Source organism: Saimiri boliviensis, chromosome 10 (assembly GCF_048565385.1).
Source record: "Saimiri boliviensis isolate mSaiBol1 chromosome 10, mSaiBol1.pri, whole genome shotgun sequence".
NCBI lineage: Eukaryota > Metazoa > Chordata > Mammalia > Primates > Cebidae > Saimiri > Saimiri boliviensis.
In genome coordinates, this window is record NC_133458.1 from 72,085,695 (window position 1) to 72,110,761 (window position 25,067).

Below are 25,067 nucleotides of genomic sequence, written 5' to 3' on the forward strand. Positions count from 1 at the left end.
ATTATAAATACTACTAATAATACTAGAATGAGAGGGTCAGAACCGCTGTTTCTTAAGATGCCTTCCAGCTAACTTTCTAGTATTCCACTACACAGATGAAGAACATTTATATCTACTCTTGCTTTCCCAGGATCTTTCTAAAGAAGAAAGGGGAGGAGGGTAGAGAAGGGGAGGGAGGTAGATCCATTTTAGAAGTGAAAAATCTACTTTCGAAGCTGGAAATTTAAACTCAGATAAAGTAGAGAACATGAAAGCACTTGAGTATTTAAGAACAACCTATTAGTGTTAGCTGTAGGTTTCCAATTTGGAGGTACTGGACCAGACTATTTGTGTCTGAACTTGTTTGTCAGTTGGATACAATCACAGCTCCAGCCTCAGGGTCACCAGCCTCTGCAGCACATTTGTTTACTTCCTGCTGCTACTGCCTGAGTCCATTAAGGACCCATTGCTAGAAATGGATGCAGCACATCCAGTCTCCAGCGACTCTTGCAGGTGGCAGAGCTAATTCTTTTTAGGTTTCAGTGCAACAAAGAAGATCTCAAAACAGCAAAGTTTAAGATTGAAATGAAACTCACTGTTATATCAAAAGAAAGAGAGGATGCTCGCTTTGGCAGCACATATACAAAAATTGGAAAGAGAAGATTAGCAAGGCCTCTGCCCAAGGATGATAGGCAATCTGTGAAGTGTTTCATATCTTTTATGAAAAATTAAGCATAAAGAGACTCACCACGTGCGGTGGCTCACATGTGTAATCCCAGTACTTTGGGAAGCAGAGGCGGGTGGATCAGGAGTTTCAGACCAGCCTGGCCAACATGGTGAAAGCCCATCTCCACTAAAAATACAAAAATTAGCCTAGCATGGTGGTGCAGGCCTGTAGTCCCAGCTACTTTGGAGGCTGAGGTGGAAGAACTGCTTGAAACTGGGAGGCAGAGGTTGTAGTGAGCTGAGATCATGCTATTGCACTCTAGTCTGGGCAGCAGAGCAAAACTCCATCTCAAAAAAAAAAAAAAAAAAAAAAAAGAGAGAGAGACAGTAAAGAAAATTCTTGCTGAATGTGAAGCTCTCTTCTGCAAAACTCTACATAATAAGGCCCCAGCTGCCTCTCAGGCCCTCCTTTCCCTTACTTCTGTTCCTTCAGTTCCTCTGCAGGTCAATCCTTTCCTGGCCTCGGGCTTCTGCACTTGCCAGCACCTCAGCCTGGAGCCCCACCAGCCCTTCTGGACATCATCTTTCTCATCCTTCAGGTCCTCAGGGATACTCTCTCTGACTGCCCCTTCTAAAGCAGGAGGCTCCTTGTCATTATCCCTGCATCCCATTTCTGACCTTTTCAGCACTTATCACAGTGAGTAATTCCTTTTGGTTGTTTACTTAGCTTTGCTGTTGGGAAATGACATTGGAAAGCCAGACTGGGGCTAGATGGGGAAGGTGAGTGGCCTGTACTTCTGGAGTAGGTCCTGTGACTTTCTATTGGTCCTGTGACTTTCTATTGGTAAATGACCTGAATCATTAGTTCTGTCAACATTGTCAGAAGTGACTTGAGACTTGGTGGAATGGACTGACCTGATTCTAGTTCCAACTCAGTTCTGACAGCTATCTAACTGTGGGCAAATCATTTCTCCTCTCCCAAACTGAGTTTCTTCACCGATGAAATGAGTGCAGTTGATTTTAAAGAGGCTCAGTTAAATAACTAACATCCTATTTTCTTCTCCTGATTCACTTAGCCGGCCAACTTCAGACATGAGGTGGAATAGGAAGTCATTCACTTCGGGGACAGGGTGGCATGTATTAAGGACAGTGATGGCCCTGCACTGAAGTTGCAAACTGTCTTTTCATAAGGGGGCAGACCTCTGCTTGATCCCATTTACCCTGGTTGGACTCACAAGCCAGATAGCTAAGTGACTGCCTGCTGCATGCGGTAGAACAACAAAAGTTACCAATGTCCCTCATTCTGAGTGTCACAATATGTGACAGGCAGTTTTCCCCAAAGCCCTTTTTTAAAGGCAAATAGCTCTCCTGGTGGGACCAACCCAAAAAGCCACCACTAGGCATTCACATTTTTGGAAGTCCAAGGTTATGGGGACATGGAACAGAAGTAGTGAAAAGAAAATATTTCTCCAACCTGTTCTGTCCAATACTATAATTACTCTCTACATGTGGCCACTGAGCATTTGAAATGTGGCCACTGTGATTTGAGGTGTGCTGAAAACATAAACATTGAATTGTAAAGATTTAGTATAAAAAAAGAGAATGTAAAACAACTCATTAAATACATTTATATTGCTTGCATTCTGAAACAGCAATATTTTAGACATGTTCGGTTAAATAAAATATATCATAAAATTAATTTTGTTACTTTCTTTAAACATTTTCAATGTGGCTACTAGAAAATCTTAAATTACTTAATGGCTTACAATATTCTGCTGTTGGATGGTGCTGATCTAGAGCTAGAGGGGGTTGTGTGTGTGTGTGTGCGTGCGCGTGTGTGTGTATGTGTGTGTGTGTGTAGAGAGAGAGAGAGAGGATGGAGGAGTTGATATAGCAAAGGAGGAGCTTGCTGGAGATGGGAGTGAGTCAAGAAAGCATTTTGCCTAATTTATCCCTAGTTTGGATTTAATTGCACTATTAGGCGGCAGGCTAAGAAACATTCCATAATGCCAGGGCACTAACTGGAGTTCCCAGAGGTAAAAATTGTAGGGATTTTCAGGTTATGTGCTTCACAAGAAGCTTGGGTATGATGAATTGAGTCGGAGGGGCAGGATGGAGTAGGAGGCTGAGGGAGCAAATCAGATTCTATAACCCAACCCCACTGTTCAAAACTACATCACACAGTGTAGTTTCTCACTGGTGGAGAAGAGTCACAAATGGGAAATAAAAAGGCTGAAATGAGCCCCATGGTGGATTAAACAAAGATTGAGCCTTTTCACTTTAGTGTAAGTTACTTATTTAAGTATAGAATTTTGGTTTTATTGCAAAAGGGATAATTTTTAAAATTTCTGATTAAAGAGAATTTTGGCAACACAGAAATATGACAGAAAAGAAAAAAATACAAATTATCTGTACACCCCTAACTCAGTTATACCTAATTTAATATTTTAAAGTAATTTTTCTTGTTATTTTCTTTATTGACATGAATGTGCATTACAGTGATGTGTTCTGTTACTGAGACAACCAATTCTTAGATCTTACATCTTCACTTAACAATATGTCATAAGTATTTTATTATATCATTCTTGAACAAGATAATTATGAATGGCTAGCTCATATTATATCATAATACTGTTCCAACAATTCAACCATTCTCTAATGGATGAGTGATTAAGTCATTTATCATTTTTATCTATCACAAGTAAAATGTGATGAATACCTTTGTACATCAAATGTGTTCTGAGTTTTTAAGGAAAGTGGAAGAAGTTTATAAAAGCCATTATAGAGAATGCAAAGGAACTCAATGTGAGTTAGTTCTCAGATGACTTATTTTTTTAATGGAGGCAAACAGTTTAAGCACCTGATTTTTAAGTTATCTTTCTACTATGAAATTTTATGTTGACTCCTTAGGAAAATATTATTCCATTTTTTCATTCTTTGTATTTTTGTCATTTATATATGTAGACAAGAATTTTATAATTTTCCATACTGTAGATAATTTAGAACATGTTATGACTACTAAGCTCTTAATATCACTTTCAGAAATATATTCCCTTTGTACTGACTATAGGTCTATTCTCTATCTTAAATTTCATTTTAGAAGGAATGAAGCACAAAGGTAATTTTTTTCTTTTTTGAGATTGAGTCTCACTCTGTTGCCAGGCTGGAGGGCAGTGGCGTGATCTCAGCTCACAGTGACCTCCACCTCCCGGATTCAAGCGATTCTCCTGCCTCAGCCTCCCAAGTAGCTGGGACTACAGGAATGCACCACTCCACCCAGTTAATTTTTGTACTTTTAGTAGAGAAAGGGTTTCACCATGTTGGGCAAGATAGTCTCCATCTCTCAACTTCGTGTTCCACCTGTCTTGGTCTCCCCAAGTGCTAAGATTACAGGCCTGAGCCATCGTGCCTGGCCCACAAAGGCAAATTTTTAAGCTAAAGAACATTAAATGTTAAAATAACTCATAACAAAAATATTAGACATACTGAAATTTAGTGTTAAAAACTGGCAGAGGTCTGAGATTTTACCCTGCCTACCTACCTACAACCTCACAAGCTTTACAGATGCTCACACAGACATGAGACATGAGATGCCTGGTTCAGAGACAAAGGACAGTTTATTACTCATAGCAATATCACCAGCCAGAATATCACCTTGGGTTCCTTAAATCCCAATTTCCACAGGATGACAGAAAGAGGGACAGGTAATACCTGTACATGTAGGAGGTCATAATACAGAAAAGGAACTCTGAGCATAGGGAATCTGATTTTTTTTTTTTTTTTTTTTTTTTGAGGCAGAGTCTGGCTCTGTCACCCAGTCTGGAGTGCAGTGGTGTAGTCTTGGCTCTCTACAATCTCTGCCTGCTGGGTTCAAGCAATTCTTCTGCCTCAGCCTCCCCAGTAGCTTGGACTATAGGCACCCGCCACCACACCCAGGTGATTTTGTATTTTTAGTAAAGACAGGGTTTCACCATGTTGGCCAGGCTGGTCTTGAAATCCTGACCTTGTAATCTGTCGATCTTAGCCTCCCAAAATGCTGGGATTACAGGCATGAGCCATCACACCCAGCCAGAACCTGAATTTTTTATGGTGGACTATAAGAATGCTGTCCTCTTCAGGAGTGTCTAAGGCTGTTTGTAATGCAAACATCCTGTTAAGATAATTTGGAGTAAAGGCCATCTGAGCTTCTACACATATGATACAAAAAAATGCAAGATATCTGTGGAGAATTATCTTTAATATGAGAATAAATGCTGTATTAGGAACTAATTAGAGTACATCATATATTTTGACTATTTGGCAGATGCTCTTTTCTTCATGACCAACCTGAGACTTGTTCTTGCCTGGCATATCTACTTTCTTTTCACATTCCTTAGCCATAGAGGTAAATGTCTATATTTATACTCTGCAAAGCAGCCTATGCAGCAGTTTATCAATAGAGCTGTCTGCTTTTATCTGGAGAGAATAGCTGTAATGTCCATTTCCATAAGCACAGATCAGGGAAAACCATCTCTGCTCTTCTAGAAAGATTTTAAGTATGCATGAGACAGAGTAAGGGGCCCACTCTCTCCCTGTTGGGAATGAAATGGAAGAATACCCCAGAATCCCCACATGCTCTCTACCATAATCTACAGCCACTGCACATGGCTGAAATACCACTGATTGCCAAAAGCAATATAAAAAGAGGTCTCACCCAAAAGGAAATTTTGTTCCCTAAGGGAAAAGTCTTCATAACATTGGCATGAATAAGTTATGAGAAGCCTTTACAACCGAAAAAGACATAATCATCATTCATGTATAACAGATTTGTTTATTCATTTCAGTTGATTAATTATCAGTATCTGCTGATGGTGGGGGTAACAAGGCTGCTCTGATGAGAGAATTATTAAAGTACATGCTTAGAATATTTATCACTGAGCACACATTGTATAAACTTAGCATATTTATTATGTTCTTTCTATATGGGATCTTTCTTCTCCAACAGAGATTAAACAGTACTGCCCATGCTTGCAGGCAATTTTCCTTCCAGACATAATACTTAACTCTTTATAGAGAAATTGACTATTTTTATATATAATACCAATAGACCCTAATGTAAATAAGGGTGACTTTGTTGGTGGTTCTCATGTCTTTCCCAGCCTTAGGCAGAACTACTTTAAAATATAACATAAATGGGCATCTCTGGCCACATCAACTTTGATGTTTGCTTAACCAATTCCCAATAGTACAACTACTGTTTAAAGGAAAAGTGATAATTTGTGTAAATTAATATTAAGCATTAAGTAAAAATTAAAAGTGACAAATTAAATTTAAAATATTAAAATCAACATTCTCCAACATGATCTATATATAGTGATCTTCAAAGAAACTTTTTGTTTATAGTAAGAACTACCATTTATTGATTCCCTGCTATATGTCAGACACTAAACTAGATGTTTTAGATATGCCTGCTTTGCATCTTTCTTTTTGTTTCTTTTCTTTCTTTCTCTCTTTCCTTTCTTTCCTTCCCTCTCTCCTTCCTTCCTTCCTTCCCTCCTTCCCTCCCTCTTTCATTCATTCTTTCTTTCTCTCTCTCTTTCTTTCTTTCTCTCTTTCTTTTGAGATGGAGTCTTGCTCTGTCACCCAGGCTGGAGTGCAATGGTGCAGTCTCGGCTCACTGCAACCTCCACCTCCCAGGTTCAAGCAATTCTCCTGCCTGAACCTCCTGAGTAGCTGGGATTACAGGTGCCCGCCGCCACATCCCGCTAATTTTTGTATTTTTAGTAGAGACAGGGTTTCACCATGCTGGCCAGGCTGGTCTCAAACTCCTGACCTCGTGATCGTCCCCCTTGACCTCCCAAAGTCCTGGGATTACAGGTGTGAGCCACCTGCATTCTTTTTAAATTCTTTTTTGAGACACAGTAAAACTGTGTCACCCCAGTCTGGAGTGCAGTGGTGTGATCCTGGCTGACCTCAACCTCTGCCTCTGAGTTCAATCAATTCTCATGCCTCAGCCTCCTGAGTAGCTGGGATTACAGGTGCATATCACCACACACAGACAGTTTTTTAATTTTTACTAGAGATGGGGTTCCACCATGTTGACCAAGCTGGTCTTGAACTCCCGACCTCAAGTGATCTGCCTGCTTTATAATCCCAAAGTGCTGGGATTACAGCTGTGAGTTACCATGCCCAGCCCAAATATGCTTTCTCATTTAATCTCTACAACATCTTTGTGCTGATATTGTTATTACCTCCTCATTACAGCTTGAGAAAGTAAGGCATAAAGAGAATAAGTCAACTTGCCCAATATCACTTAGCTTATATGTGTCCAAGTTGGCATTCAGACTGCTTTCTTTCTGCTCTCTGAGTCGGAGCTCTCAGCTATTATGCTGGGATTCTCCCTGCAGGTTCTTAGGTAAGACCACTATAATAGCAGTCAGAAGACCTGGGTTATGATCCCAGCTCCAGTAATACTAGCTCCACGACATTTTTACTCTCAGGTCCCAGTTTCCTCATATTCTCATCTCATCTACTCCCATGGCATCCATGTCTGACTCTCAAGTCTTTACCACTTTCCTTATCTCTATTCCTGGACTTCAGACCCATACTATTTATGTATTTGCTTTATGGACATTCATACTTTGATGTGTCCACATTAGACATCATCCCAACCAGCTCCTCACATACTGATCTCTTTCTCAATGAATAGTGACACTAGCCACCTTGTTGCCTAAGGGGCATAGATTCCACCATCTATGTCTTCTCTCCACCTCCACTACTGTGCTAGTGCAAGCATGATCACCTATCCTAAGAAATTCTGACACAGTCTCTGAACTGTTCTCCTCACCTCCAGCCTTACATTCCTGCACATGATTCTCCATCTTTCACCCAAAGTGAACCCTTAAAACCAAACCTCATCAGGCCACTCTTCTGCTCAAAATCTTTCAATAATTCCCCATTGTCCTTCAGATATATTTCCAAGACCTTAACATTGCTCCCTGGCTCCTGTCTACCACTTCATCCTCATCTTTTGCTGTTTTCTTCCCTCGAGCCTCTACTTTAGACAATCTGAACTCTTTCTGTTTTTTAAACAAACTTTCAATATCTTGCCTTGGCTTTTCTCAAATTTTTATCATTCCAACCTAGAGAACATCTTCCTCTCTAATGTCTAATGTCTACTCAGTCTTTGCATTGGAAGCCTTGTCTGTACATTCCCACAATGTGTTGGCTACTCCTGCCATGTGATCTCATCATACCGCTCCTTCCATTGCCTCATCACAGCATTTTCCATTCCTTACTGTTACTGCTTGTTGCCAGTCACAGGTAGATTGTGAAGACTAAAGTCAGGAACCTTGGCCTTGATTGCTATTGATCAGGAGCTCTTAGACTTTTTATAAATTTCATTTATTAAGTGGAAATTATAATTCCTGCCTTACCTACATCTCAGAGGTTTAAAAGATATTTAAGAAAACATTTTAAAGTCTATAAAACAATAAACAAATGTTATTTACTTTATTATAAACTTAGCTCTACTCCTAAATTTAAGGCAGGAGAAATAAAACTGAATTTGAGTGACTAGGATCTAGTTGCATTCAAATCACTTTGGAATACTTTTCCCATTCTGTTAGGCCTGGGATAGGGCCAGGGAAGTTGTGTTATTGCAAAATTCTTCAGATGACTTGGAAGCACAGACAAGTTTGGAGAGTGGCGCCTTAGAATATTTTTCCTGATCTGAAAGGTTATGGTCCTCATGAATCAGTGTGGAGAAAGATATGGGCAATTTCCTTGGTCAGATTAACCCTACAGGGATAGATCCAGCATATGCTTCTAGAATAGAGTCTATTGAAGCCCAATAATATAATGAAAATTGACCAATCCAGCAAGTAGGTCATATTTAACTTGTGAAAGTCAGAAACTAGTTACTAGGAAGCAAAGCTTTCACAGAAAAGTAACTAATGACAGAGAAAAAGAGAGCTAATCTATAGCATTAAGAATAGAAAGACCCTGACACAAGAGTCAAGGAGTGAAGGGGACTAGATTGTCCCAAAGGGAAAGGGGAATGGTGTAGAGGGTAAGGTAAAGGGACTGTGTAAAGTAACATTTCCTAAACTGTGTCCTATAGGACATTGTTTGAAGAAATGTTAAAAGGAGTGCCTTGAGATAGTTACAATGTAAAAGAAATATACATACCATATTCTTTTTGCAGTAAATATATTATAGTCTGAGACTTTTGCAATAGAGTTAAATCCTTTTAACATTGTTAAAATTCACATTTCCTAAACTTATTTACGAATGAATGAATTATGTTACAACTGTTCTGAGAATAGAGCATTTTAAACTAAAAGTTAAGGGACTTACTTGTAGTGAAGAAGGAAATTGGGAATCAGCCCTATAAAAGCTTCCTTGAACCATCGTCATCATTGTTACAAAATATGATCTGCAAAGACTGTAGACTTTAAAAGCAAAGTCTCTTACTTATCTAATTTTAATTTTCAGCACCTAATGTAGAGCTGGACACAAAATACATGTGGAACTGAATTGCCTTCTGTCACATTTGAATGAATAATGTAACAGTGAAGTCTTTGAAGAAGAATTTAATTATTTAGGCATATTTTCTTACTCATCAGATATTTCCTTAAGTACTCATGTATGCCATTCATATAATTGTCACTGGTTGGGGTTGAACTGTTAAAGTGTATAGCAAATTGTTAAGTGAAAATGCTAAATAAAAATAAATAAAGTGGCCAGGTGTGGTAGCTCACACCTGTAATCCTAGCACTTTGGGATGCCAAGGAGGGTGGATCACTTGAGGTCAGGAGTTTGAGACCAGATTGACCAATATGGTGAAACCCCATCTCTACTAAAAATACAAAAATTAGCCAGTGTGGTGATGCTTGCCTGTAAAATCCCAGCTACTCGGGAGGTTGAGGCAGAAGAATCACTTGAACTTCAGAGGTGAGGGCTGCAGTGAGCCAAGATTGTACCACTGCACTCCAGCCTGGGTGACAGAGTGAGACTCCATCTCAAAAGATATAAATACATACATACATAAATACATAAGTACATAAAGAGTGTAGAGCAAAGAGATCTCATAGCCTTGGAGATTTACTATACCCAATTATTTATTTTCTTCCTATGAAAGTGTATGCTTACTTTCAAATATTAAGCACCTGATATGCTATGAAAAAGCTGTAGGGTATCAGACACAATTCAGATTATCAATTAAAGAAAATGACATTTTAAAGTGCTTTGAAATATCCCTGACACATTTTATTATCAGTTGCCATTAATTCTTCTACTTCCTTCCATTAGCATCACCACTCCCCTCTTCCAAACTGTTATCATCTCTCACCTGCACTGTTGCATTAGACTAGTGGTCATTAATTCCTGGGCCTTGGATTGGTACTGGTCCATGGCCTGTTGGGAACCAGGCCACACAGCAGGAGATGAGCATTACTGCCTGACCTCTGCCTCCTGAACTCTGTCAAATCAGCAGTGGCATTGAATTTTCATAGAAGTGCAAACCCTATTGTGAACTTCACATGTGAGGGATCTAGGTTGAGGGCTCCTTATGAGAATCTAATGCTTGATTATCTAAGGTGGAACAGTTTTATCCCAAAACCATCTCCCCCAACCCACCCATCCCTGACCCCAGTCCGTGGAAGGATTGTCTTCCAGGAAACAAGTCCCTGGTGTCAAAAGAGTTGGGGACCACTGCCTTAGACTCCAACCTGACCTCCATGCTAACTGGTTTCCATGCCTCCATTCTTAACTCAGTCTTATTCCATTCTCCATGCGGCTGCCAGGGTTGCCTTTCAAAATGTAAACTGGATCATGTCACTACAGAGCTGAAAGTCCTCCAATGGGTTCCCTTTGGGCACTCCTCAATAAAGCATATAGCACCCTAATTCGCCATTCTCATCTCCTCGCTGTCTCCCTTTTTTCCATGTGATCCATCACAAGAACATTCTTTCTGTTTCCTGAAAATGCCAATCTATTTTCCACCATCAGGCCTTTCTATGAGTGTGTCCTCTAGCAGAAATGCAGGCCTTTAGGTCTGGGACCCGCTTCTGCTTTCAGTTCATTCTGGTCTTGATATTTCCTGATTTCCCTCTCAAGAGTAGCATCTTTCCCTCTTTTGCTCCCACTCTCTGTCACTCTATTTTATTTTTTGCATGAGACATTTCACTATCAGAAACATCTTGCTCATTTAAAGCTTTCCTTGATTATGACCAAGTGTGGTGGCTCACATCTGTAATAGGATCCTCACTTTGGTAGGATCCTTTGAACCCAAGAGTTTGAACCAGCCTGGGCTACATAAAGACCCCATCTCTATTAAAAATGAAATATAAGTGAATAAATAAATATTTGTTTGTTTATTATATCTTTTCCACTAAGCTCGAGAAGAGGTTTTTCTTTCTGTTTACTAACAACTGGAACAGTGCCTGGCATGTAGTGAGCCTTTAATAATTATTTATTGAAGCAATAAAGGAAAAAATTAATTGTAATCTACAGTGTTAAAGCAGCTGGGCACAGTGGCTCATGCTTGTAATCCCAGCACTACCTGCGGAGGCAGGTAGATCACTGGCGCTCAGGAGTTTGAAACCAGCCTGGGCAACATGGTGAAACCCTGTCTCTACTAAAAATAAGTAAATTAGCTGGGTGTGGTGGCGGGTACCTGTGGTCCCAGCTACCTGGTGGGGCTGAGGTGGGAGGATCATTTGAACCCAATGAGGCAGAAGTTGCAGTGAGCTGAGATGGTACCACTGCACTCCAGCCTGGGTAACAAAGGGAGAGCCTACCTCAAAAAAAAAAAAAAAAAAAAAAAAAAAAAGTTAAAGCAGCTAATTTCTTCCTCCCATTAGGAAAAAAAAAAACAAAAACCAGAATTGGCATTCTAATTTCTTAAGACCTCAGAGAAGGCTAAAATAGGACAGTCAGCTGTCGAAAGGTTTAATTCTAACATTTGTTGTTATATCTTCCTATGGCCCAATTATGCTTTTTAATTGTCCTTTTAATAAAGTGTGGTAAAATATACATAATCAAAAAGTTTCTATTTTGGCCATTTCAGTCGCATTAAATATACTCATGTTCACTTCAACAGTACATATACTAAAATTGTAATGATATAGAGATTAGCATGGCCCCTGTGCAAGGATAATATGCAAATTCAGGAAGCGTTCCATATGTTTAAAGAAAAAAAATACATTTACAGTGTTATGTAAATTACATAACTATCCATTTCCAGAATTTTAAAATCAGCCCAAACAGAAACTCTGTATCCATTAAACAATAACTCCCTGTTCCTCCTACTCTCCAGCCTCTGCTAACTACCATTCTATTGTTTGCCTCTTTCAATTTGCCTGTTCTAGGTCCTTACACAGGTGAAGTCATATAATATTTTTCCTTTTATGTCTAGCTTATTTCACTCAGCATAATATTTTCAAGGTTCATTCATGTTGTAGATGTATCAGAATTTCCTTCCTTTTTAAGGATGAATAATATTTTCCCAGCATTTTGGGAGGCCAAGGCAAGAGGATTGCTTGAGCCCAGGAGTTAGAGACCAGCTTGGGCAATATACTGAGACTCCCACTCTAAAAATAGAAAGAAAGAAATAAAGAAAAAGAATAATCGTTCATATTACGGATATACTACATTTTGGTTATCAATTCACCTGGTGATGAACACTAGGATTACTTCTACCACTTGGTTTTTGTGAATAATGCTGCTAAGAACATTGGTGTACAAGTATCTGAGTCCCTGCTCTCAATTCTTCTGGGTATACATATACACCTAGGAGTGGTATTGCAGGATCACATGGCAATTTTTTGTTTAAGTTTTTGATGAACCAGCCCATCTGTTCTTACTGTCTTCTCACATTTCTTCCAAAATGGTAGTCTTCTAATGCTACATAGAAAGAAAGCAGTGCTTTTGGGATCTAGTCTCATTTGAGAGTACCCCATGCCTTCTTGATTCCCTATCAGGGTGGCTCAATTTCCTGGTGCCTACCATTTTCAAATGAACTAAATCCTTTTATTTTCTTTTCTACTGAACCTCTAAAATATTTGAAAACATAATTGGATAACAAACATAGAAAGCAGCCCTGAACATTTAAACCAGCAGTTTCCTCATGGGAAAATTGATCACTTATTGATTAGGACGATTGATGATTTGTGGTTGGGTGTAGTCGGCTCAGCAGTCGCCATCAGACCCAAGCAGCACCAGACTCATAGTATCAAGTGTTACCACACCCCAGAATCTATGTACATATTAAATCAGAGGCTACTATTTGCTTTATTGCTTTTAAACCTAGAAATTCATTATGCTCCTAAAACTTGTCAGTGATTCTCAGACACATGAGGCTTGATGTAGCCACATGGAGCTCTATGAAGCCCCATTGTTTATGGATCACTTTCTTTTCCATTTTCTCCCTTTTGTGACTTTTTCCATCATTTTCTTCAGCATGAAAATGCATTCAAAAGATTATAAACAGCAGTTGGTAATCAGTGCATAACAGCTTTCTGTGTATAATACAATCATTAGGTGTACATTAGACATTTGGCATAATAGGCATACTGTCTCCAGAATAGAACTCTGTCAAAGTACCAATGACTCCTGCCTTGAAAATGCACAGATCAATTTTGTATCCCCCTACAGATGAGGAAACGTGTAACAGCTGCACAGAATTACTCTGTCATAAAGTTCAACTGATTTTGCTTATCAAATTCTGAATAAAGACAGTATACATGTAATGTCTTAATATCACTTTCTATCACATGCCACTTAATATTCCCTAATCTCTCCTTATTAAAGCTGTATTCTTGATTTTAAACCTAAATTTTAGTATGATTTTAAATCATAACCATAGATGGTACTAGAGTATTAGTGAAAGATGATTTATGTTGTTGAGTTTTGGCTACACCCCAATTAAAACTAAAATGTATTACTTATATAAAATGTCTAGGAACTGAAAATCTATACAGACAAAAGTAAATTAGTGGTCGCCTATGGCTGGGCTGTTAACAAGGAGTGACTGCAAATGGGCGTGAAGGATCATTTGGGGATGATGAAATGTTCTAAAATTAGATTTTGGTGATGATTGTATTACTAAATTTACTGAAAGTCATTGACTTGTATACTCAAAATGAGCTAATGTGATGCTATGTAAATTAAATCTCAGTGAAGCTATTGAGATTAAAAAAACAGCTATATGGCAGTGAACATCATTCCATTTGTATCTTTGTGATCCTGTCTGTATAAGTGTATCCATAGAGTACATTCTGAGATATGGAATGGTGGACTTATTCAAATTTTTAATACAAACCACCAAAATATCCTTCAGTTTACCAATATAGACTTTTATCAACAGTGTCTGTCACTATACATTTTTCCCCATTGTTATCAGTACTTGACAATATTCATTTTGTATGTTTTTGCTACTGTGGGAAAATGCTTGCTGTAGTTATTTTTTTATTATTGTACTCTATAGCAATTAAAAAATATTTTTATTGTCTATATTTCTCTGTGAATTATTTTATCCTTTATCCATTTTTTAAAAATGGGTTATTTTCGTGTTTAATTGTATATTCTTTTCTGCATATTCATTTTCCCTATTGTGTATACTGCAAATTTAATTTTCCTATTCCAATGGTTGAAAACCTATAGTTCAGGAATCAAATCTAACCCATTGTTTTTCTTTCTTTTTTTTTTTAAGATGGAGTTTTGCTCTTGTTGCCCAGGCTGGAGTGCAACGATATGAACTCGGCTCACTGCAACCTCTGTCTCCTGGGTTCAAGCAATTCTCCTGCTTCAGCCACCTGAGTAGCTGGGATTACAGGTGTCCACCACCACACCCAGATGATTTTTTTGTATTTTTAGTAGAGACAAGGTTTTATCATGTTGGTCAGGCTGGTCTCGAACTCCTGACCTCAGGTAATCCACCCACCTTGGCTTCCCAAAGTGCTGGCATTACAGGTGTGAGCCACTGCATCTGGCCTATTTTTTTGTTTTTAGCTTTTTCTTTTGAAATGGTTGTAGAGTCACATGAAGTTGCAAAGATAGTACAGAAAAGTGCTACGTACCCTTCGCCCTGTTTCCCCCAGTTATTACATTTTACATAATGATAGTACAGTATCAAAGCCAGGAAATTCATATGGGTACAATATATGTTTGTGTCTATGCTATTTTATCAATCGTGTAGATTCATGCAGCCTCCACCTCAATTAAGACACAGAACTATTTCCTTATCACAAAAGCTCTTTATAGTCACAGCCATGCACTATATCCAACCATGCCTAACTCCTAACCACTCACCTGTTCTCCATTTCTATAATTTCATCATTTTGAGAATGTTATGAAAATGGAATCTAACAGCACATGACCTTTGAGATTGGCTTTTTTGACTCAACTTAATGTCCTTGAGGTTTGTCCAAGTTGTTGCCTACATCGAGTTAATTTCTTTTTATTGCTGAGTAGTAGTCCGTTGTACAAATGTACCCACACCTTTTTACATGACCTATGAGTGCAATGTTATTTTTACATTTTAAATGGTTGAAAAAAATTAAAAGAAGACTATTTTATAATGTGAAAATCATATGAAAATCAAATTTCAATGTTCATAAATAAATTTTTGTTGCCACCTAGCCATGCCCATTTGCTTATGTATTCCAGTGCTGCTTTCATGTTACAGCAGCAGAGCTAAGTAGTTGTGACAGTGACCGCTGTGGTAATGACAGTATGAAGGCAGAGCAATGGAGGGCCATTCTATGATTTTTTTCTAGGCAGCCTTACCCACCTTGGCAGCCTCTCTGCTTGGTTTGCTGAACTTCTCCCCATAGTTCAGTGGATTTTTCACTTACTCAGAATATTATTATTATTATTTTGGTAAGTGAGAACTCTTGAGCTTCTTACATTCTCTACCTTAAATAGATTTTCTTCACAGCCTTGTTTTCTTTTCTGTAAAGGAGATGAGCCAGGATCAGTAGCTCACACCTGTAATCTCAACACTTTGGGAGGTTGAGACAGGAGAATCACTTGAGCTTAGGAGTTTCAGACCAGCCTGGGAAACACAGGGAGACATCATTTCTACAAAAAAAAATTAAAATTAGCCAGGCATAGTGGCACATGCCTGTAGTCCTAGCTACTTAGGAGGCTGAGGTGTGAAGATCATTTGAGCCCAGGAGGTTGAGGTTGGATTGAACCAAAAAAAAAAAAAAAAAAAAAGAATGACAATGACAAAGAAGGAAGGAAGGAGGGAGGGAAGGAAGGAAGGAAGAAAGAAAGGAAAGGAAGGAAAGAAGGGAAAAGGAAGCAAGCAGGCAAGAAAAAGAAGGAAGGAAAGAAAGAAAAAGAAAAAGAAAGAAAGGAAAGAAAGAAAGAGAAGAAAGGAAGGAAGGAGGGAAGGAGGGAGGGAGGGAAGGAGAGACAGAAGAAAAAGAGAGAAAGAAAGAGAAAGAAAAAATACAGAACTTACTGTGAAAATGCATATATTGATTCCCTACTGGCAGGAATAGCTCAGACAAAAGTTTAAGGCAACTATAGCACAGTATTACAGAGAGGCAGTGGAGCGTAGCAATGCCTGTGGAACTTAGAAAGGTTTTTTAAGCTATATGATTCTCAATTTCTTTACTGCAAAATGGGAACATCATAACCACCTATGTTCCGCAAGACCTGGGTCATTTTCTTTTCTTTCATATAAATGAATTTCTGCTGTTTGGCTGGGCATGTAGCTGCTCATACTAAAACATGTATTTCTCAGAAAGATTTGGTTATGCAAACAGGCTGTAAGCAGAAGTGATGTTTGCAATGGGAGAGACTGTGGGTGAGAGGAGTGCCATCTTGGACCGTGTGGCTGAGAGCAACACCTCACGCAGGCTGAGCAATGGGACACACAGTGTGTGGGTCCCTGGAACAGGGCTATCATTCTAGTCCTGGGCACCCCACTTCTGGACTCTTAAATGGTAGAGAGAGAAATGTATACCTTATTTAAGTCAGTATTTTGACTCTCCACTACATGAAGCTGGACCTTTCATCAAAACTACACAGCCTTTCAAGTTTGCTCTAAGTGTTTAAGAAGAAAAAGTTAGAGCACATATACAGAATAGACTTTGTGTAGCCTATCTTTCTTACTTATTTCCTCCTTTTTGTATTTACTACTGAGTAAAGCACAGAGCTAGACACAAAGAGGGCATACAATAGTTATGATGAGCTGAATTTAGTAGGCTGAGATAGGACAGATTCCAGTCTTCACAGACTTTCTTGGCAAAATGTGTACTACGGTTTATATTTCTACATGAGGGAGGCTGACATTTATTCACACGCTTCTGTTAGAAGATCCCCACTGTTAAACAGCCTGAATTCTTTTAAGGGTTTGAAGTTGGCTTCTGTTGCCTTCTTAGAGCCCAGGAATTATATCCAGCCTACTGTGCCTACTGAGGTTCCATGTGGGTCTCAGCAGGCACCAGAAGGCCGACTCAGTAGTCATTGTGGTCTCCCAGGCAGGACATGCTGTGGTTAACAGCAGTCCCGGCTACCATCCGTCAGAAATCATATGAGTCCTCCCAGGGGTCTGTCTTTCGAAGCATGACTCCAGTGACTACTCTCCTAGAATTTCCCACCTCTCTAAAAGGAAAATGACCCTATTATAGATTCCTGAAGAGCTGCCATATTTGGCAAGAGAGACACCATATTTGCTGAGACCCTTCATTCAGTGGCAGGGAACCATGGGAAGGTTAGATTCTCTGAAAGACTGCAGCATATAAGCACATTACAGATAATAAACCCCATTCAATAGCTCCAACTTCAGGACTGGGGCTGCTACCTGATTTTTTAATCTTTGGAGATCAATCTGTTTCCACATTGTAATAATGCACCGTTTAAACTCCCAAAGAATCAGTGGACTTGATCATTCTTAATTATTCATCCCATTAGTTAGTGAGTATTCAAAATATGAGATTAAGTTTTTGTGTGTGTCAAGTTACATGGGAGAGAAATAAGACAAAGCAATTTTATGTATTAATAAAAAATCTGGCATATGTGTATAACTTCACAATTTAATCTTTAAGAAGTAGGTTTACTGTCTTTCCCATCTGCTTGGCAGTGAGGTGTTGAAAAGAAAACAGCAAATATCTCATTGACAAAACTCGGTTGTAGAAAATGAACAAGTGAGAGATTTTATGCTAATACACAGTGTTTAAAAAGAAAAAAAAAAAACATAGGCAAACAAAATTGTCCTAACAAATATAGCTGATCCATTTTGACCACAAAGAAAGAATCATTTTGTTCTTATATTTCTGCCTTTTTATGGTGCCCTCAAAACCACATTTGTGTTTTTAGTTGGAGAGGCTCCTAGCTAACCTCCAAAACCCTTTTTCTGGCTGGGGTCCATCCTTTGAAGGAAAATAGGCGAAGGGAAACCTTAGCTGACAGAATCTGGTTTGGCACATCATTTCAACACTAAGCAGAAATTACAAATTTGGGAATGGGGAAAGGAGTGGGGAGTGTGGGAAGTGAGGCTCTTCAAAATAAGATAACTCAGCTTCAGTGGTTCCTGGTGAGGGAAAGTTGGGAAATCATCTAGTTTCATAAAAATTGCCTCTGCATATTGAGGAATGAATCAAACTCTATGTTATCATTTATTGATTGATTATTTTGTGTCAGGGCATTATATTAAAATCTCTTGTATACATTTTCTTATTGAATTATCACAATCTTGTGGCATGGATCTCATTATCCCCACTAATTAAATTAATTAATTTATTTATTTTTGAAATGAAGTCTTACTCTGTCACCTAGGCTGGAATGCAGTGGTGTGATCTCAGCTCACTACAACCTCTGCCTTCCGGTTTCAAGTGATTCTCTTGCCTCAGCCTCGCGAGTCTGGAATTACAGGTGCATGCCACCATGCCTGGCTAATTTTTGTACTTTTGGTAGAGATGGGATTTTGCCATGTTAGCCAGGCTGGTCTTGAACTCCTGACCTCAGGTGATCCACCTGCTGTTGCCTTACAAAGTGTTGAGATTACAGGCATGAGCCACTGTGCCCAGCCCCCATTTTGTGATAAGGAAATAAGGTCTATGGGAATTAAGTCACTACCCCAGGTCACACTGGGTCAAAGCAGTGGCAGAATCAGGATTCTCAACTTTGAGGCTCTTGAGTTCAAAGCTGTTGTTCTTAACCACGGAGTCCACAGTGCCTCCTTTCTGTAACACTGACTTCCAAAACATTGCTATTGAATTAGCATTTTAATTTCTCAAAAACAGTCTTATATGTAGTAAAATCTCAGAAGTTGATGTCGTTTGGATATGTATCCATGCCCAAATTGCATGTTGAATTGTAATCCCCGGTGATGGAGGTGGGGCCTGGTGGGAGGTGACTGGATCATGGGAATGGATTTCTCATGAGTAGTTTCGCACCGTCCTCTTGATGCTGTCCTTGCAATAGGGAGTGGGTTCTTGTGAGATCTGATCCCTCTTCCTCCTTCTCCTCTTCCTCCTCCTCCTCTTCCTTTTCCTGAGACTTAGCCAGTCTCTCAGAAAGCCTTCCTGCTTTTTTTCTTCTTCTTCCTCCTCCACCTCCTCTTCTTCTTCTTTCCTACAGAGTCTTGCTCTGTTTCCCAGGCTGGAGTGTGGTGGCACCATCTCGGCTCACTACAACTTCTGCCTCCGAGGTTCAAGCGATTCTCCTGCCTCAGCATACCAAGTAGCTGAGATTACAGGCGCATGATAGCACGCCCAGCTAATTTTTTGTATTTTTAGTAGAGACGGGGTTTCACCATGTTAGCAAGCTGGTCCCGATCTCCTGACATTGTGATTTGCCCACCTCAACCTCCCAAAGAGCTAGGACTACAGGCGTGAACCACTGCTCCCCAAGAGATGTGGTCTTTTAAATATATGCGGCCCCTCCCACTTTCTTTCTCTTGCTCCTACTTCCCCCATGTGACGCATCTGCTTCCCCTTTGCCTTCTGCCATGGTTAGAAGTTTCCTGAAGCAGATGCCCTGTTTCCTGAACAGCCGGCAGAACCGTGAACCGATGAAACTGTTTTTTTGTTTTTGTTTTTTTTTTAATAAATTACACAGTCTCACGTATTTCTTTATAGCAATGTGAGAATGGTCTAATACAGAATTATAATCAGATGAGAACATCTTTGGGGAGACATGATTCTACCTATAACAACTGATGAGAAGTTCCACAGATTGTTCCCTACTAGACTTACTCTGTGTTACTGGATTGAGATCTCCTGGATGTCAGGACCTGCATTTACAGCTCTCTCTCAAAACCTGCCATCTCCCATGTTGCCTGGCACAGAGTTTAGTCCTAAAAACATGTCAGAATGAATATTTGTTCATGATCTCTGGTGTCATTTACCAATGTTAAAAAAATTTCAGCAGCATTATTAGCAATTCATGCACGCATGCAAACACAAAGAAATTCATGTATTTATTGGGTATCAGGTGTCACAGGCAATGGGCTCAGTCTGAGAATCCACCTTATTTTGTAGAACTTGTATTCCTGGAGGATAAAATACAGTGGTGAGGAGCAAACTAACAAATAAATTGAACAACAGCATTTCAGCTAGCGAAATTTAGCATGAGAAGAAAATCATAGGTGACTTGATATATTTGTTTCCTCCAGTTGCTGTAATAAATCTTAGTAGCTTAGGCCAGGCACAGTGGCTCACGCCAGAACTTTGGGAAGCAGAGGCGGGTGGATCATGAGGTCAGGAATTCGAGACCATCCTGGCCAACATAGTGAAAACCCATCTCTACCAAAATACAAAAACCTAGCTGGGCGTGGTGGCCCACACCTGTAGTCCCAACTACTTGGAGGCTGAGGCAGGGGAATTGGTTGAACCTGGGAGGCGGAGGTTGCAGTGAGCTGAGATGGAGCCACTGCACTCCAGCCTGGTGACAGAGCAGGACTCCATCTCAAAAAAAAAAAAAAAAAACAAAAAACAAAAACAAAAAAAACTTAGTCGCTTAAAGCAACACACATTTATTACCTTCCAGTTCTGAAAATCGTAAGTGTTCAAATTGGATCTTACTGGGCTAAAATGAAGATGTAGGCAGTGTTCTGTTCCTTCTAGGGTACAGAAGGACAGGTCCCCAGATGACCTTGGTTTAATCAGCAATTCCTCTCTTGCAATTCTCAAGCAGACTGTACTGAGAATGCAACATCCCGAGATAAGGAAGAAATGTCCAGAACAACCTGGATTGTGTCCTCATTCGTCCTAGAACAGGATGTTCTGCAATGCTTGAGCTTAGTGAGCTGAGTGGCGTCCAGGGTATATAAACCCAGGATAGAGTGCCACTGGAGTCCCTCAGTTGCAGTACAATAGGCAGTCTGTGCAGACAAGACTTTATCTGCCTTTGGCAGCTTTCTTGAGCCTTGAGGAGGGACCAGTTTGTCATGGATCCTTGGCTTCTGTTTATACTTGCTGCTTATCTGTGAGTAACAAATCTGCTTTGCCCAAGTTGTGCAAGGGTTCTCTCTCACAAGATTCACGCAACAAAGACAGAATCTTTGCATAGGAGAGACTCTGTTTCCTTGTCTTTCCAGCTTCTAGAGGCCATTTGTGGTCCTTGGCTCAAAGTTCCTTCTTCTATCTTTAAACCCGGCAGCACAGTATTCTCAAATCTCTTTTTGACTCCTACCTCCTCTCACCACTTATAAGAACCCTTATGATTCCATTGGGCTCACTGGGATTATCCAGAATAATCAATCCATTATCTCAAGATCCTTAATCTCATCATATTTGCAAAATCCCTTTGCCATGTAAAGTAACATATTTACAGGTGTCAGGGATTTAGATGAGAACATCTTTGGAAAGACATGATTCTATTATAATTGGTAAGACGTTCCCTAGATTAGGTGGATAGGGCAGATGTCAACTTGGAGGTGAATATTATCTTTTTTTCTTTTCTTTTCTTTCTTTTTTTTTTTTTTTGAGATGGAGTCTCACTCTGTTGCCCAGCCTGGAGTGCAGTGGTGTGATCTTGGCTCACTGCAATCTCTGCTTCCCAGGTTCTGGTGATTCTTCTGCCTCAGCCTACTGAGTAGCTGGGATTACAAGTGCCTGCCACCATCCCTGGCTAACTTTTGTTTTTTAGTAGAGATGAGATTTCACCATTTTGGGCAGGCTGGTCTCGAACTCCTGACCTCAGGTGATCTATCCACTTCAGCCTCCCAAAGTGTTGGGATTATGGGCATGATTATCTTTTATCCTTGCCAATATTATCTTTTATCTTGAATTTTAATTAGCTGTAAGCCTCCTACTGAGACAGGTCTTTTTTTTTTTTTTTTTTTTTTTTTTGAGACGGAGTTTCGCTCTTGTTACCCAGGCTGGAGTGCAATGGCGCGATCTCGGCTCACCGCAACCTCTACCTCCTGGGCTCAGGCAATTCTCCTGCCTCAGCCTCCTAAGTAGCTGGGATTACAGGCACGCGCCACCATGTCCAGCTAGTTTTTTGTATTTTTAGTAGAGATGGGGTTTCACCATGTTGACCAGGATGGTCTCGATCTCTTGACCTCGTGATCCACCCGCCTCAGCCTCCCAAAGTGCTGGGATTACAGGCTTGAGCCACCACGCCCGGCTTGAGACAGGTCTTTTAACAACCTTTATGACTTTTGTTTTTGGTCTGGTGAGAAACATGTAAATATTTTTTTGGTCAATGATTGTAATTGGGAAAAGAATGAAAAAAGATGTGGAATACTTAAGAATGAGAAATAAAGGCAGCAATTCATTTGAAGACATATTAATCTTCCTTGATTGATATCCTTATAAACTTCTGTTATTTCCTTAGACACTCTCTTCTATATGAAAATACGCTATATTCCACACAATCCTCAAAGACATGTGTAATTGTTTTCCCCTTCTTATCTAGCAAGCCTCTGAGTAACAGGCCTATTATTAATTAGGGGATCCAGGACTGAATCCTGGCAGCTAGGCTCTCTAACCTTCATCTCTAAACACTGTTATTTATTGTTGCTGTTCTATATTTCATAGACCTTTTAAACCACCATATTTATTTGAGTGATTTCAACTAATATGTGTGTCTGAAGATGATCAGCCTGCAGAGAGGGGTGAATTATAAAATTTTCCATGATAAAGTAACCCCAAACTCAATTCTTAAAGCATGGCTTCCATGTATCAGTTCCACTTCCTGCCACAAAAGTGCCTGATCGAATGTTTTATTTAAAAATCACGATTTTGTCTGGCTGGCCACAGTGGCTCACGCCTATAATCCTAGCAATTTGGGTGCCCAAGATGGGTGGATCGCTTGAGCCTAGGAGTTCGAGACCACCCTGGGCAACACAGTGAGACCTTATGTGTAAAAAACCCCAAAACCATGATTTTGGTTTGTAAATAAAACTTTTATTGATGAGCACTTTATTCATCAGAATTCCAAGGGCAGGCCAGATGCAGTGCCTCATGCCTGTAATCCTGGAGGACTTGAGCTATGATCACACACTATTGCACTCCAGCCTGAACAGCAGAGCAAGACCTTGTTAAAAAATAAAAATAAAAAATTCCAAAAGTAGGGAGGATTTTTTGATAGGCACTTTATTCATCTTTTTTATCCCTTTACAACATTTATGATGAGCACCTTATCATCTTCAGCTTTTACTGATGAGCACTTTATTCAACAGAATTCCAAGGGAAGTGGGGAGTCCTGGGGCAGGGAAGTTGGTCTAGTCCAGCTGGTCTAATAGAGAAATGAAACTGCGGAGTGAATTAGAATACACATCTGAGGATGTGCACACAGCTGCAAGATCATAGGGCAGTAGGGTACATTTTTGGATGGCAGTGGAATGTGATGGGGGAAACAGTGGAGGGTTTGGCAATGCTTGGTGAAGGTGTTTCCACTACTCTTTGATTCTTTTCTTAAGTTACTAAATTCTAAACCACGAGTGTGCTGAGATTCCTTGTGCAAAGCAGCAGAGTGACTCTGGGCAGAAATGAGGTGGTTTCTGACGACGGAGATGCAGAGAAAAATAAGATCCAAAGGTCAGACATTAGCAGAAATCATGAGGAAATTCCAGATATGCAGAGGCCCAGGACATTTTAAGAGTAATTTTTCTAACTATCCAAAGTCCAGTGAGGTCCCAAATTACAGTCTCATTGTCATGCTTAGTCACAATTCTGTTTCCTGAACAGTGAAGTCTTTAGTGACAAAGACTGTAGAATTCAGGTTTTCCTTATCTTTCTATTTGCAGCGGGAGAAACTACTCTACTCCTCTCTTTAAAACCTACTCCCTCATTATTGGCTCACAAATTCTAATAGTGTCATCTGGTTCTTAGATTAATTCTAATAGTGTCATTTGGTTCTTAGATTTTAACAGTTTCTTTTATTATCCACCTTAAAATATATTTCAAATTAGAAAAGCAATAATCCTTTCAAACAGGCAAGAAAGTTATAGAAGAAAATTACATTTGGAATCCTCAGAGGTAATCACTGTTTACATTTCTTTTGTATCTTTTCAGACACTGACCAAACATAACATGTATGTGTGCATGTATGTGTGTATGTATTTCTTTAACCAAAGATGTTCATACAGTTCAAAGGTCTGCAACTTCTGTTTTTCATTTAATAACTCATTTTCATATGAATACAGACATACAGACATTTCTTACTGTGTTTAATGTTTTTGTTGTGAAATGTGTCTTATAAGAACATATCCAATGTATATGAAGAGTAAGTTTTTCCAAATCCAGTGTTCTATATTCCAACTTTGTCAGTTGTCCCATTATGAGTTTACAGCATTTTGCCCTCAACAATACAGAATCCAGTCCAGGATCACATACGGTATTTAGTTATCATGTCACTGTGTTCAACTTTAATCTGGAATAACTCCTAAGCCTTTCTTGACATAAAGAATTTGGTGAACATGGACCAGTTAGTCTATAAACACTCCTCAGTTTGAGATTTTTTACTTTGAGGAGACAAGTTAAACATTTAGCAAGGGGCACATATTTGGTACCTGAGTAATTCGAAAGAATAAAAATGGGGAATTGGGTTACAAATGAACAAATTCATCAAACTTAAAATATAGAGTATGCTCCTAACCATCCCTTACATTGACCCCAAGAACTATTCTGTTTAGTAACAAAGAGAAGGCTAGCATTTATTGAGTGCCCATTGTTTGTTAGAAACAGTGATAAAGATTTTATTTTAATTATTCCTCGTACCAACAGAACAAGACAGCTGCTACTGCTTCCAACTTACAACGTAGGAACCTAGAATTGATGTGGTTACTTGACTTTCTCCAGATCAAACAGCTAATAAGCAGTGGAGCTGGCCCTCAAATTCATGTTTCCAACTTTCGTTTTCCATTATACTGTGGCCTCTAAAATGCTTTTCCTCTGGCACAGTTGTTATGGGCTGTTAATCCTTGGAAGAAACACTACAAAGAATTTTCTGGGAAATAATTGGTCCCAAACACA

General features: G+C 39.5%; 1 non-coding gene and 1 pseudogene across 1 annotated transcript; both read left to right on the forward strand.

Moving 5' to 3' along the window:
• The first annotated feature begins 598 nt into the window (after window positions 1-598).
• LOC120365460 (U6 spliceosomal RNA) lies at window positions 599-698 on the forward strand (annotated as a pseudogene).
• Window positions 699-11,714: 11,016 nt separating this feature from the next.
• Window positions 11,715-11,816, forward strand: LOC120365451 (U6 spliceosomal RNA). The gene has a single exon (XR_005580389.1). It is a non-coding gene; the product is annotated as a U6 spliceosomal RNA (small nuclear RNA).
• The last annotated feature ends 13,251 nt before the right edge of the window (window positions 11,817-25,067 follow it).